The sequence below is a fragment of the Leucopleurus acutus genome (genome assembly GCF_964270905.1).
Source record: "Leucopleurus acutus genome assembly, chromosome: 21".
Classification (NCBI taxonomy): Eukaryota; Metazoa; Chordata; class Mammalia; order Artiodactyla; family Delphinidae; genus Leucopleurus; species Leucopleurus acutus.
The window spans coordinates 11,473,993-11,486,675 of record NC_139163.1 but is presented as its reverse complement, the minus strand read 5'-3'; the positions used below and the strand labels follow the sequence as shown (position 1 = coordinate 11,486,675).

The following is a 12,683-nucleotide window of genomic DNA, read 5'->3' as shown; positions in this document are numbered from 1 at the left end:
GTGAGGCTACATGTCCATCTGATTTGTTGCTTTCAACACGCACACTATGGCCTGGTCCGTAGGTGGACACCAAGCAGCCTCCTGCTTGCAGCCACCACCAGCAGCGCCAATGCGAGGATCTTCGTGCATGAGCTCAAGGACCCACGTGAACCTCCTTGAGTGACGCGCCCGAAGGCAGAGCGGCAGAGTCATAAGCGAGGCCTGTGCTTGATTAAAGTAGTGCTTGGACCCTCTCCAGGCTGTCCTGTCCTGCCCACCCGTCCTGCAGCCGTGCACAGCCCAACACCCTCTCCAACACCTGGCCTGACCCAGCTGTCTAAACTCTCCTGGTTGCTTTTGTTTTTTCTCCCATGAGACTTACAAGTTCTGTGTGCTCAGCTCTGGGATTTCTGTGCAGTTTGCTTCCAGTGCTTTGGAACGGACGGTCCTCCCGGGTTTGACTGCCCATCCTGTTTTTGTTACTCTCAGCTCCTGGTTCCTGTCTCTCTCTTCTGGTCCACAGCCCCTCGAGCCCTGCCCTCCCTCCACACGACCTGCACTGAGTCCCCGGCCTCCAACCACTCATGCACTCAGTAAGGTTCATCGAGTCTTGCTGTGTGCCAACCCCCGACCACAGTACTGAGGACAGAATGTAAACAGCAGACCTCCTGGAGGGCCCTGGCATCTGCAGGCGGGCATAGTGGGACATCACACAGACACACACACAGTTAGACGTGGTAAGAGCCGTGAAGGACAAGTTTGGGGGCTGGCAGAGCTGGGGACTAGCTGGGAGCCCTGGGGTGTGATGAGGAAGTGGCCTGAGGGATGAGCTGCAAGCAGAGAACAAGGGAGACACCCTGATGCCATGTTGTCAGGATGGGAGCCTTGCTCTTAGCTGCACCTGGTTCCATCCAGGGAACCTCTGCTTTTTCTCCTCCAGAGACTCCAGCGCCGTCCTTGCAGGGATAAGAAAGGTGCAGTCACTGGGCAGCACAGAGCTGCGGAGGGGCCTCAGGGGTCAGAACTTCTTAACTGACCATTAAAGGATCCTCCTTATTTCAGTGGTGACCTTCACCTTCTCTACAGAACCTGATGTTGCCAAATCTTGAGTGTCTGGGCTTAGTCAGCTTGGGCTGTGTCTTAGTCTGTTCAGGCTGCTGTAACAACGTACCACAGACTGGGGGCTTATAAACAACAGATGTCTGCTTCTCAGTCCTGGAGGCTGGACATCCAAGATCAAGGTGTCAGCAAGGTGTAGTGGTGAGAGCTTCCTCATTCATAGATGGCGTCTTCTCCCTGTGTCCTCACGTGGAGGAAGGGCTGGGGGCCCTGTGGGGTCTCTGTTAGAAGGACACTAATTCCATTCATGGGGGCTCTACCCTCATGACCTCCCAAAATGTCCCCCCCAAAACCATCACATGGGGGCTAGGATTCAATATATGAATGTTCGAGGGACATAAACATTCAGACCATAGCAAGTTGCTGTAATAAAACACCATAGATGAATTTGGGGTGGCAGCGGGGACAATCAGCTCATAACATGGGCTATTCTTCTGAGTAAACTGTGTTGCTTCTTGTTTTTTGTACCAATAGACCAGGACTAGATTTTCCAGGTCTGCCATCCCCATCACTGTAAGTCGTGAATTTGTGCCTTTAAAAAACCTCTTCACTGTGTTTTGGGAGGACTTCAGAGGGAGAGCGAGCTGTCTGTAAACATCTGAACACCAATTCTGAGCTTTCTTCCACGACGTCCATTCCCGTCAGCCTTGCATTTGCATCGGGGACAGCTGACCGGTCCAGCTTCTGCACAAGACACTCACGTCTGTCCGGAGCACAACTGAACCCTTAGCCTGTTCCCATCGAGCATGGTGGGCTGGGGCCCCGTATGACCTAGGAGGGAGGGTGGGGGACGTCTGGTCTATGGCTGTCTGCGTTCACACCTGGCGACCGACCAGGCCCCTTGGCCACTCCTCCTGTGAGGACAGGTGCCCCAAGAAACGGGCAGGCTCAGGACCTTTGTGCACGACGCCCCCTCCAGGCAGGCCTGGCTCCGAGGAAGAGCCCATCTCTGTTCTCCCCAAATTGTGGGCAGGGGGGAAAATAATTCTGACCTTTGGCCACATCGGTCTGTCCCGCCCCTGTGAGACCCTCTTCCTGATGAGCCCAAGGACAGGGTGGATTGCTGGGACTACAGCGGGTGAGAGGTAACATTTGGTTTCTGTCCCGAGTTCCTGACACAAGAGCCTCGGATTCTCCAGAGTGATGAGCGACTTTTTATAAGTAACGAGGTGACTGCTGGTGAGGCCCCAGGGCTTCAGGATGGGGGCTGGTGGCCAGAGGAACCCTCCTGTGATTACAGGGTTGGAACTTTCAGCCCCACCCCGACCTCCCTGCGGAGAGCAGAGGGGGAGAGAAAAAGAGCTCCTCCTCCCCACCTCCCTCCCCATGCTTTCCTTAGGGTTACATCATTGCTCTCTTTAATGCTTACGTTTTTCCAAATCTGGTCACTGGGAGACTCTTGAAGCTGGCTTTTCTGTCATTTTGATAAGTCCTTTTACATTTTTGAGCAATTACTTGCTTCCTGGAACAAGATACTCTGGACTCACCTTGTACTTTTCCTGCTCCACGCCTGGAACCGGCAATGTCTCCAAGGAGCCTCGTTAATTCCGGGCGGAAGGTGGGCAGCAGTCATTGTTAAACTCTGCCTCTCAGGAGCCCCTGACATGCTGGAAAGGCATTGAGGACACCGTGAGCTGTGCTTGTGTGTATATGACTATAACCATTTACCACACTAGAAATTAAACAGAAATTTTAAAACATGTATTCATTCATTTTAAAAGAACAATAATAAACCCCCCATATGTTAACACAAATAATGCATCTCAGTGAAAAATAACTATACTTTTCAAAACAAACTCTTTAGCAAGTTTACTATAGAATGGGAAAAGAGAGGGAGTATGTTAATATTCCTTCCTGATAATTATGGATGCTTTTTATACAACAGCCAACCTCAACAAGTTGAGGTTTCTTTTTTTTAAATTTAAATTTATTTAATTAATTTATTTTTGGCTGCGTTGGGTCTTCGTTGCTGCACGCAGGCTTTCTCTAGTTGCGGTGAGTGGGCGCTACTCTCCGTTGCGGTGCCTGGGCTTCTCATTGCGGTGGCTTCTCTTGTTGCGGAGCACAGGCTCTTGGTGCGCGCGCTTCTGTAGTTGTGGCACGCGGGCTCAGTAGTTGCGGCTCGTGGGCTCTAGAGCACAGGCTCAGTAGTTGTGGTGCACGGGCTTAGTTGCTCTGCAGCATGTGGGATCTTCCTGGACCAGGGCTTGAACCCATGTCCCATGCATTGGCAGATGGATTCTTAACCACTGTGCCATCAGGGAAGCCCCGATGTTTCTTAAAGGTTGGTGGCAGCTGGAATATGAAATCATGTCAATAATTGTGATGGATATGAGGTTTCCAAAATTCAAGGTTTCAAGTGAAGATCTGAATTTTATCACTGGCAACAAGTACTATCAGTACGCGTTATCTATCACACAATATATAACATTGTTATCTCTCACACAATATATAACGTTGTATATACGCTGCATGTAATACACAATACTGTATTTAACATATAATGCATATATGTGTATATATATAATTTGTCTTTAACCATTGCAGATGTAAACTCAGGATGGGTTCCTAGGCATGAGCCCTTGCTGGGTTATTTCTAGACCACCTTCCGCAGTGCCCTGCGTCTCCCACCAGCCACGCGGTGACCCTCTTATCCCTCACAGCCTCATCAGCAAAGTTTTTGTTTGTGGCTAAGTGTTTGAATTTCTTTGCAGTCTGATTTGTGAGAACAGTTCAAGCAAACTTTTTTTTTAATAATTAAAAAACAACATTTATTTATTTATTCAGCTGTGTTGGGTCTTAGTTGCAGCACATGGGATCTTGTTGCAGCACGCGGGCTTCTCTCTAGTTGTGGCGTGCGGGCTCTAGAGTGCACGGGCTCAGTAGTTGCCACGCGTGGGCTTAGTTTCCCGTGGCAAGTGGGATCTTGGTTCCCAGACCAGGGATTGAACCCGCGTCCCCTGCATTGGAAGGCGGATTCTCAACCACTGAACTGCCAGGGAAGTCCCCAAGCAAACTTTTGGTTCTGCGTATTTCCCCTCCCCGGGCCAGCCAACCGAAAACTTGTCACGACTGTGTTTTTCATTGTTTTCCTTCTCATCTGCATTGATGACGCGAGTGTGCCCCTCCACCAAAAAGCTGCTCAGCTGGGCTAAAAAGAATCAAACATTCGAGAACAAGGACAACAAGCCTTTTCAGAGCATCTGCGCCCTCCCCCAGCTGGGTGGCCTGCGAGCGCCCAGCCCCTCCCCGCCTGGGGGTCTCCATCCGTCCTGACACCAGAATGTCTGAACCAGGACCGAATGTCAGGTGCGCCCCATGAGCCCCGTGCACCCTGCTGTAGGTTCCCCTGCAACACGGCGCTGTCCACATCCCTGGCTCTGTCTCTTCCTGCTACTGCTGTGACATCACAGCTGCTCAGGACTGGATGAAATGGAGGGAATTCTGCCTGCTGGTCCTTCCTTTTTCTTCCCAAGAGCACAATTATCCCTTATTTGAGAGGGTGTCTTCTTTCAGTCTCTGCCCACAGTTCCCCCAACTCTGTAGGGAGCTCCACATCTGGATTCGGTGGCGGAGACTCGCCCCCACCCCGGCCCTGACCCCATAATTGTGGACCCAAGACCCTGTGCTTAAGGCGGGCCAGCGTTTGCCCTTGGCTTAAACATCACAACGGCTCAACCTGCATCGCCATGCATCGCAGATGGAGGGAGGGCCCTCACCACATCTCCAGGCGCTGTGCTTTCTCAGCCCCAGGGGCGCAGGCCTCGCCTGGCGGGAAAGAATGAGACTGGCTTGCCCTGACTTCTCGGGGCTCCATGGTGTCACTCATGGGCCCGGAAAGCGTGGTGGGCCAGCCCTGAGGAGAGGCTCCATCATCCCCTCTGCCGTGGGGCAGCCAGAGCCCCTGCCAGCCTCTCTGAGCACCGGGCACCATGGACCAGACCTCTCTTCCCCAGCCCCCCTCCTCACCTCCTGGGCCTCAGTGCTCTGTTTGCCTCTTTCTTCTCTGTTCTCCCACCGCCCACATGGACGCACCTGCGAGAGCCCTAACCCCTGGGTGACTTTGGGGGGAGATTAAGGTCAGATGAGGTCACAGGGTGGATCCTGCTCTGATGGGGGTGCTGGGGTCCCCTCTCCCCACAGAGGAAAGGCCATGTGAAGACACAGAAGGTTTGTCTCCAGGCCAGTAAGAGGCCCCACGGGACCGGCCAGGCTTGTGGCCTAGGACTTCAGCCTCCGGAATGGAGGGGATCAACGTCTGTCTGGCACCCGGTGGCCCGCAGGAGACGCCGGCTTCTTCGTGAGGCATCCTGATGGCTGGCCCGCCATCCCTGGGCCCTGCACCCAGGCTGCACTTTTTCCTCTTCCTCACCCGCCATCACCCTGCTCGCTCCGAATGATTAAATGTGGGCCAAGTTCTACTCATGAGCGGAGCAGGCAGGAAACTGTCCTTTTCCTATTGTCAGTTTGCCAAGGCCCACGTCAGCCAAATCAAGACCATTAAATCACCCTTCACGTAACAACAGCTGCAATGGGGTATCTACTCCGTGGAGTCCTCGGGTTCACACTCAGAGTCTTCAGGGGACAGATGACCAGGAAAGGGAATCATACGTGCAGACTTTTCTTTTCCAGGAGTTTTAAGGGGGCTTCTCACAGCATTTCATCCGTGGCCTCAGTGCTGGAGACGCAGGTGTGACAAGGTGACCTGGGCTCCGTTCTTCAGCTCTGGACTTGGCCCAGGTCTTCAGGCTTCACATAACCCTTGTCAGCCCACGTGGCACTGACTGTCCACACACTGCCCACCTGCACCAGCACATTTTCTGCCGAAAAACAGACTTTCCCCTAAAAGGCAGCACAGACACCCCTCTTCAGCACCCGTAAGATGAGGGATCCCCGAAGCAGCCCCGATGGATGTGCCGGGGTGAGAGATCCCGCAGGCGGGCAAGGGGCGGTTCACCCCACACAGGGCTCGGCCACTACCGTGCGGTGGGCAGTCTGTCTGTCTGCAGTGTTGGCGCACCATCCTTTTCCCATCTTTGGTCGTGGTCTCCCGGTATTTCCCCCTCACCACCTGATGGTGACTCAGCAACACGACTGACGTTGCCATGGGGATTGATTTTCAGAAAAGGTGAACAGTTCTTGGCACAAAATAAGGTGCTACCTCCCCCATGTGTATGACAGACCATGGCACTCCTGAAATATGCAGGAAATAGTGCAGTTGTGTGAAAACCGCCTTGTGTTTATACATGTAAACGGAGGTGGTGCTGAGCTCAGATCGCTGTAAACAGCTTTCTCACCTGCGTACCTGTCGCTGGAACACCTGCAGGTCAGGTGGCATCTGAGGAAACTGCACGAGGGCCGTCCTGCATGGTGGTTGGTCTCCTCCCCCTCTCCTAAACGCCGACTGGCCACCTGATTTCTCTGATGTCCAGAGAGTCCCCCCAGGTTACAAGGCTCCCCTTGCGGGGTTCAGTCCCCCAGGAAGAGCTACTGCAAGGATCCTTTAGGAACTAATATTCTTTGGGAGGAGAAATATTTTTACAAAGTTCAGCACCTCCTTTAATACGGTTTCAGTTTCTTTCCCTCGAACACATAACCTTTTACTTAATAAATTCAAGTAAAATGAGCTGAAATGCCTATCAGTTTTAATAGACTCATCTTCGTTTGAGTCTTTTATTATAAAATTCTTACCAACCATCAGCATGGCTATCATCCTTCCAGGCCTGTCATGTTCAGCAAAATTAACCATCTTTGTTTTTGTGTGGTGGGACTTAGGGAGTAATATTTTACTTCCTTAGTTGTACTTTTTTGCATTAATTTTTAACAGTATAAAAATAGCATTTCTTAATAGCAATAAACAGGGAGTTCTTTGAGCCTCCAAGGTGCCAGCCTGGGGGGCTGCCTTGTGCGCAGGCGCCGTAGGGGCTGGGCCGCCTGAGCCTGCTCGGACCCAGGACTCCCCTGGTGCCGTCAGCCTTGACCCTTGGCTGCTCCGGGACACTTGCCCCCGTCCTGCTGGCTGGAGTCGTGGTCACCTTGGCTCTCCGGCAGCTCATCTTCGGTTCTGGCTACATCGCTTCACCTGGCTTTGCCCTTTCCTGCTGGGAGTGTTCTCGAAACAGAGTCCTTAAAATCAATCCGCTGCACGGCCTCCACCGGTTTTCCTCTGGAGCACTGGGCTGGGATTAACCTTTCAGGTCCGAGCCTGGCGCCGAGTGCAGCAAAGCCAGCCTTGCCGGGGACAATCTCTGACGCTCCCTCAGGCGCTGTACTGTCAGCGTCCACTCAGACCTGTGGAAGACCCCGCTCACTCCAGTTGATCTGCTGGGGTTTTGGTCATGACTCACCCATGTGGCAACAATGCACAGCAGCTGGCTGGCCCCAGGGCACAAATGGGACACTGGCTCCTGTTCATCCGTGTAGCCCAGCACCCAACACAGCCCTGGGATGTTTCTGAATCACAGATGATAAGTGCATCAACTAATGGGGCCATATTTAGGGGGACAGTCAGGTACAAGGACAGTGCCAGGGTCCAAAAGGCCATTTCAGGACGCTCCCAAGCCATTAAAGAAAGTGACAACTGTCTAAGACCAGGATATCATATGCACGCAGGCACGATCAGATCACACGTGCTGTGTGCCTACTCTGCTCTGGGCCTCATAACATCATTGCCAGGCAGGAGACACTATGGGCCTCTATGTACATCATGGACACTGGCTATTCTCAGATGCAGGGAAAAGGAAACAATTGGCTAAGTAGTGAGGCCGAGTTTGATATGTACGTTTATGAGAAAGGGTGATCACAAGTTAGCTTTAGCGATGGAAATTCTAATGTTTCATTACTCGCGGTCAATAGTGACCTTAAGGTCAAGCAAACATTTCTTCATCCACAGAGTGGGGATGCTAATAACTGTTAAAACTTTAATGGATTTCAAGAATAGAAAGATACCGTATGTAAGGAATTCATCTCGCCTGGCACACAGTAGGTGCTCAAGAAGTGTCAGTTCCCTTTTTCTTCTTCATTCTCCATTATGAATATAATTAAAAACTGGATGAGCACCTAAACTTGCAATGAGAACATCACTGAGGTAAGAAAATGGATTATACCGTGGAGTTTGTGAGGATGAAGAGATGAGGCTGCCCTTGTGACTTCTGCAGACATATTTACTTGATGTTTGTTCTGGGGTAACTGCCTTGCATGGTTGATTGCTGGCAGTTGCCATCAGTTGCTGTCTACGTTCATGTTGGAATGTTCTAAGCCCTTAAGAAAACATTTATTATTTTAGGACAGGCACATTTCCAGCATGGGTGGTGGTGATTAAATCTGAAGAGGAGACATTCTTGGGGATAATTTCCAGCAGAAGTGTGACACTTTTATGAGTCAACAGCATAGCTGCTGATTGAAATCTCTCTGTGTTGGTGCAGATCGAAAACAGTCACAAGACGGGGGAAGCACCCCTTCTTCCACCTGTTCTGTCACCTCCCAGCCCCTCTGCCTTCCTCCTGTATTTCCACACATCCTCATCCTATCTGTCTTTTAGGGAGGAGCTCAGGTATCACCTTTTATGAAGCCATCTTTCTCCCTTGATTCCTCCATGAAGGTAATTTCTCTCCACCTGAATTCTGAAAACATATCACCTATACATTCTCACCTTCACCTTACTCGTCTTACTTTCTACTTTCGACCTTTATGAGTGCTATGTGACATTGAGCAAGCCTCCTGAATTCTCTGGTCATTAGCTTCTCTTTTGCAAAATGAAAGGGGTTGCATGACCCCATTTGAACATCTATGGGGCCTATACAGTGATGGTAACCAAGGCCATCTGGTCTACCCTGGTAAGAGAGGTCATCTGATCTACCCTGGTAATGAAAGCCATCTGATCTACCCTGGTAATAAAGGTCATCTGGTAACCGAGGGCATCTGGTCTACCCTGGTAAATGAGGACATCTAGTCTACCCCAGTAAATGAAGACATCTGGTCTATGCAGGATGTGGGTCTGAAGGGCTGGCAGCAGCTAACCACATTCCGACGGCAGGTCCTCTGGAAGGAAAACTTGAGTGGTTGCCTCAAGAAATGTCTGTTGAGTGACCAGTGCAAGATCTGTGCCAGGTGCTATGGGCCAGGGAGGTACCAGAAGGGTCAGTGCCAAGTGCCACATGCAAGGACAAAGGACTTGAAGGCCTGTAATCAGTTGGTTTTAAATGAAGCAAAAGGGAGGCCAACCTGGCGGCCTGACTCCACCAGGGGAAGCCCTTCAGAACCTGGTCCTTCCCAGGTCTCCTGCTGGCCTCAGAGGAGTCGCTGCCAGGTGGGAAGAGGGTGGGGGGAATTGGGACTTGGGGGGCCTCAGGGAGGTGAAAGTAGCCCCAGCTGGCAGCCAGCAAGGAAACTAGGACCTCAGTCCCACAGCCACAGGAACAGAATTCCGCCCACAGCCCATGAGGCCCCAAACCCAGGACACAGCAGGCCGAGCCTGGGCCTGACTCATGGTCACTGGGGGGCAATAAAGGGCATTGTTTTAGCCACTAAATTCGTGGTAATCTGTCATGCAGAAGTAGACAATCAATCCACCGCTGCGTGGGTTTCAGGGAGTCTGCAACCCCTTTAGTTGCAGTGTCTGTGTGTGTGGTGGGGCAGCTCTGTGCGTGCTTCTTATTTTGGAGGGGACCCAATGTTTCACCAGATTCTCTGAATGAGAACACATGCTCCCTAGAGAAACTGGGCACAGCGAGTGCTGCATGGAGAGGAAAATCCAGAACCGGCCAAGTGAGTGTGAGCGAACCTAGGACAGTTTTTTCTGAAAACACTGAGCATCAGGGCCTGGGGAACAGCAGGGAGACACTGCTACCACCTCTCCTAATGGCTGAGATCTCAGGATGCAGAAAAGCGCTGGGCTTCCCCACCCCCCATCTCACTGTGATGAGCATTCCTCACATTCTCGAGAGCTTCCTTTCTGCCTTAATTGGTATGGTTTACAGAAAACAAATGACTCAGACTGAATGATATTTTGCACTATTGTAAAAGATAAGTTGATCTAATTATCATCTAACTTCAGTCACACTGGGAGAAACAGATTATCGTATTTATACTGACACAGAGACAAGATTTATTTTTTTTCTAGAAGAGGCATTTTTCTCTTTGAAATTAGAATGATACGCAAAACTGATTAACCCTGACCATCCCACCTGCTCAATTACACCCCTGTTCCTCAGTACTTTTAGGGTGTGGTCAGAGAAACGGACAAAGTAAAACCCAATGAGCTGACAGGAGGAGAGTTTACAGGGATTCTGTGCTGAGACCAGAAAGAATCAAGTAAAGGGTTAAGTCTTGTCTGCAAATCACAAGTTTTCCCCAGAATCCAACAATAGTGTATTCATTTGCTGGGCATGGAAAAGATGTAAATTGTGCATAACTGAAAGACAAATTGGATATTGAGAATTAATGGGAAATTATGAATCTGTCAATATTTATTTTCATACCGGCAAACACGTGTCATTAATTAATAGGCACCTTAATGGAAGGATTACAACCTGGCGAATCAGAAAGGCAGGTGTCCCGCCCGAGGCAGTCAGAGGTTCTGGAAAGGAAGCAGCAGGTTGATGTTACCTGCCTAGAGTGACCCCTCAGCCCTGCGGTGAAGGTGACACAATTCCTGGGCCTCTGACCTCACTGATGTTGCGTCTCAGGGGAGGAGGGAAAAGCAGTTGTGGCAGCAGATTATATCTCCACTGAGGGGAAAATGAGACGAAGGCCATCTTAGGCATGGACTGGAAGCTGCCCACAGTCCTACTTCAGGCTGTGGCCGTGTCTTGTTTCCAGCTCCATGGAGACAGTGGACCATCATCCATTCTCAAGGAGGCAGCCCCTGGGGTACGGTGGGCCCATCCCAGTTGGTGACCCATCCTGGTTGGTGGCTTGTTCCAGTTGTGGGCCCACCGTGGCTGATGACCCATCCCAGTTGGTGGCCCATTCCAGTTGGTGGCCCATCCTGGTTGGTGGCTTGTTCCAGTTGTGGGCCCACCGTGGCTGATGACCCATCCCAGTTGGTGGCCCATTCCAGTTGGTGGCCCATCCTGGTTGGTGACCCATCCTGGTTGGTGGCTTGTCCCAGTTGTGGGCTCATTGTGGTTGATGACCCATCCTAGTTGGTGGCCCATCCCGGTTGGGGGGCCCTGTTCTGGTCAGTGGACCTGCCCTGGTTAGTGGACCTGTCCTGATGCTCATCCTAGCTGGTGGCCCATCCTGGTGTCCAGGCCTGGCTGGCAGCTCCCCTTACCAACCTTTATTAAGCTCAGGGAACTTCACAGCAACTAGTCTCAAGCTGACAGATCTCCAGAACCAGTAGGGCATCCTTGCTGTTTCATCTGCTTCCAGAAGGTTCTACTTAGTGGAGCAGACACCTCTTAAGGACACAGATGGTGATGGGGAAGAGGAGCTCTGGAGAATGGGGCATCCACAGTGGAAGGAAAGAAATAAAATGATCTCCTTCACAGATGATATCTTATATGTAGAAAACTCTAAAGATTATACACACACACGTACACACAACTGTTCGAGCTAATATATGAATTCAGAAAACTAGCAGGATACAAAATAAATACAAAAAATCAGCCGCATTTCTGTACACTAGCAATGAACAATCTGAAAAGGAAATAAAAACAATTCCATTTATGGGAACATATCTCAATGTAATAAAAGCTATTTATGACAATCCCACAGCCAACATAACACTCAATGGAGAAAAGCTGAAAGCCCTCCCACTAAAATCTGGAACAAGATAAGGATGCCCACTCTCACCACTTCTATTCAACATAGTATTGGAAGTCCTCACCACAGCAATCAGATAAGAAAAAGAAAAAGTATATGAATTGGAAGGGAAGAGGTAAAATTGTCATTATATGCCGATGACAGGACACTACATATAGAAAACCCTAAAGACTCCACACAGAAACTACTAGAACTGAGAAAGGAATTAAGCAAAATAGCAGGATGCAAGATTAACATACAGAAATTGGTTGCATTTCTTTATAATAACAATTAAATAGAAAGGCAATGAAATAGAAATTTAAAAAAAATTCCTTTTAAAATTGCATCCAAAAAAAAAAATACTTAAGAATAAACCTGACTAAGGAGGTGAAAGACTTATATGCTGAGAACTATAAAACATTAATAAAGGAAACTGAAGATGATTCAAAGAAATGGAAAGATATCCCATGTTCTTAGATTGGAAGAATTAATATGGCTAAAATGGCCATACTAGCCAAAGCAATCTACAGATTTAATGCAATCCTTATCAAATTACCCATGACGTTTTTCACAGAACTAGAACAGATAATCCTAAAATTTATATGGAACCATAAAAGACTCAGAATTGCCAAAGCAATCCTGAGGAAAAAGAACAAAGCAGGAGGCATAACCCTCCCAGACTTCAGACAATACTACAAAGCTGCAGTAATCAAAACAGCAAGGTACTGGCACAAAAACAGACATATGGATCAATGGAACAGAATAGAGAGCCCAGAAATAAACCCACACACCTCCAGTCAATTAATCTTCAGCAAAGGAGGCAAGAATATACAATGGAG

At 49.8% G+C, this 12,683-nt stretch overlaps 1 protein-coding gene across 1 annotated transcript in view; it reads right to left on the bottom strand.

Annotated features, from left to right (window-relative positions):
• Window positions 1-12,683, bottom strand: part of ERICH1 (glutamate rich 1) — a 108,944-nt gene that overhangs the window by 46,375 nt on the left and 49,886 nt on the right. The window contains exon 6 of the transcript XR_014327087.1: window positions 2,586-2,705. The gene's annotated coding sequence lies outside the window, so the exon portion shown is untranslated. The remainder of the gene's footprint in view (window positions 1-2,585; window positions 2,706-12,683) is intronic.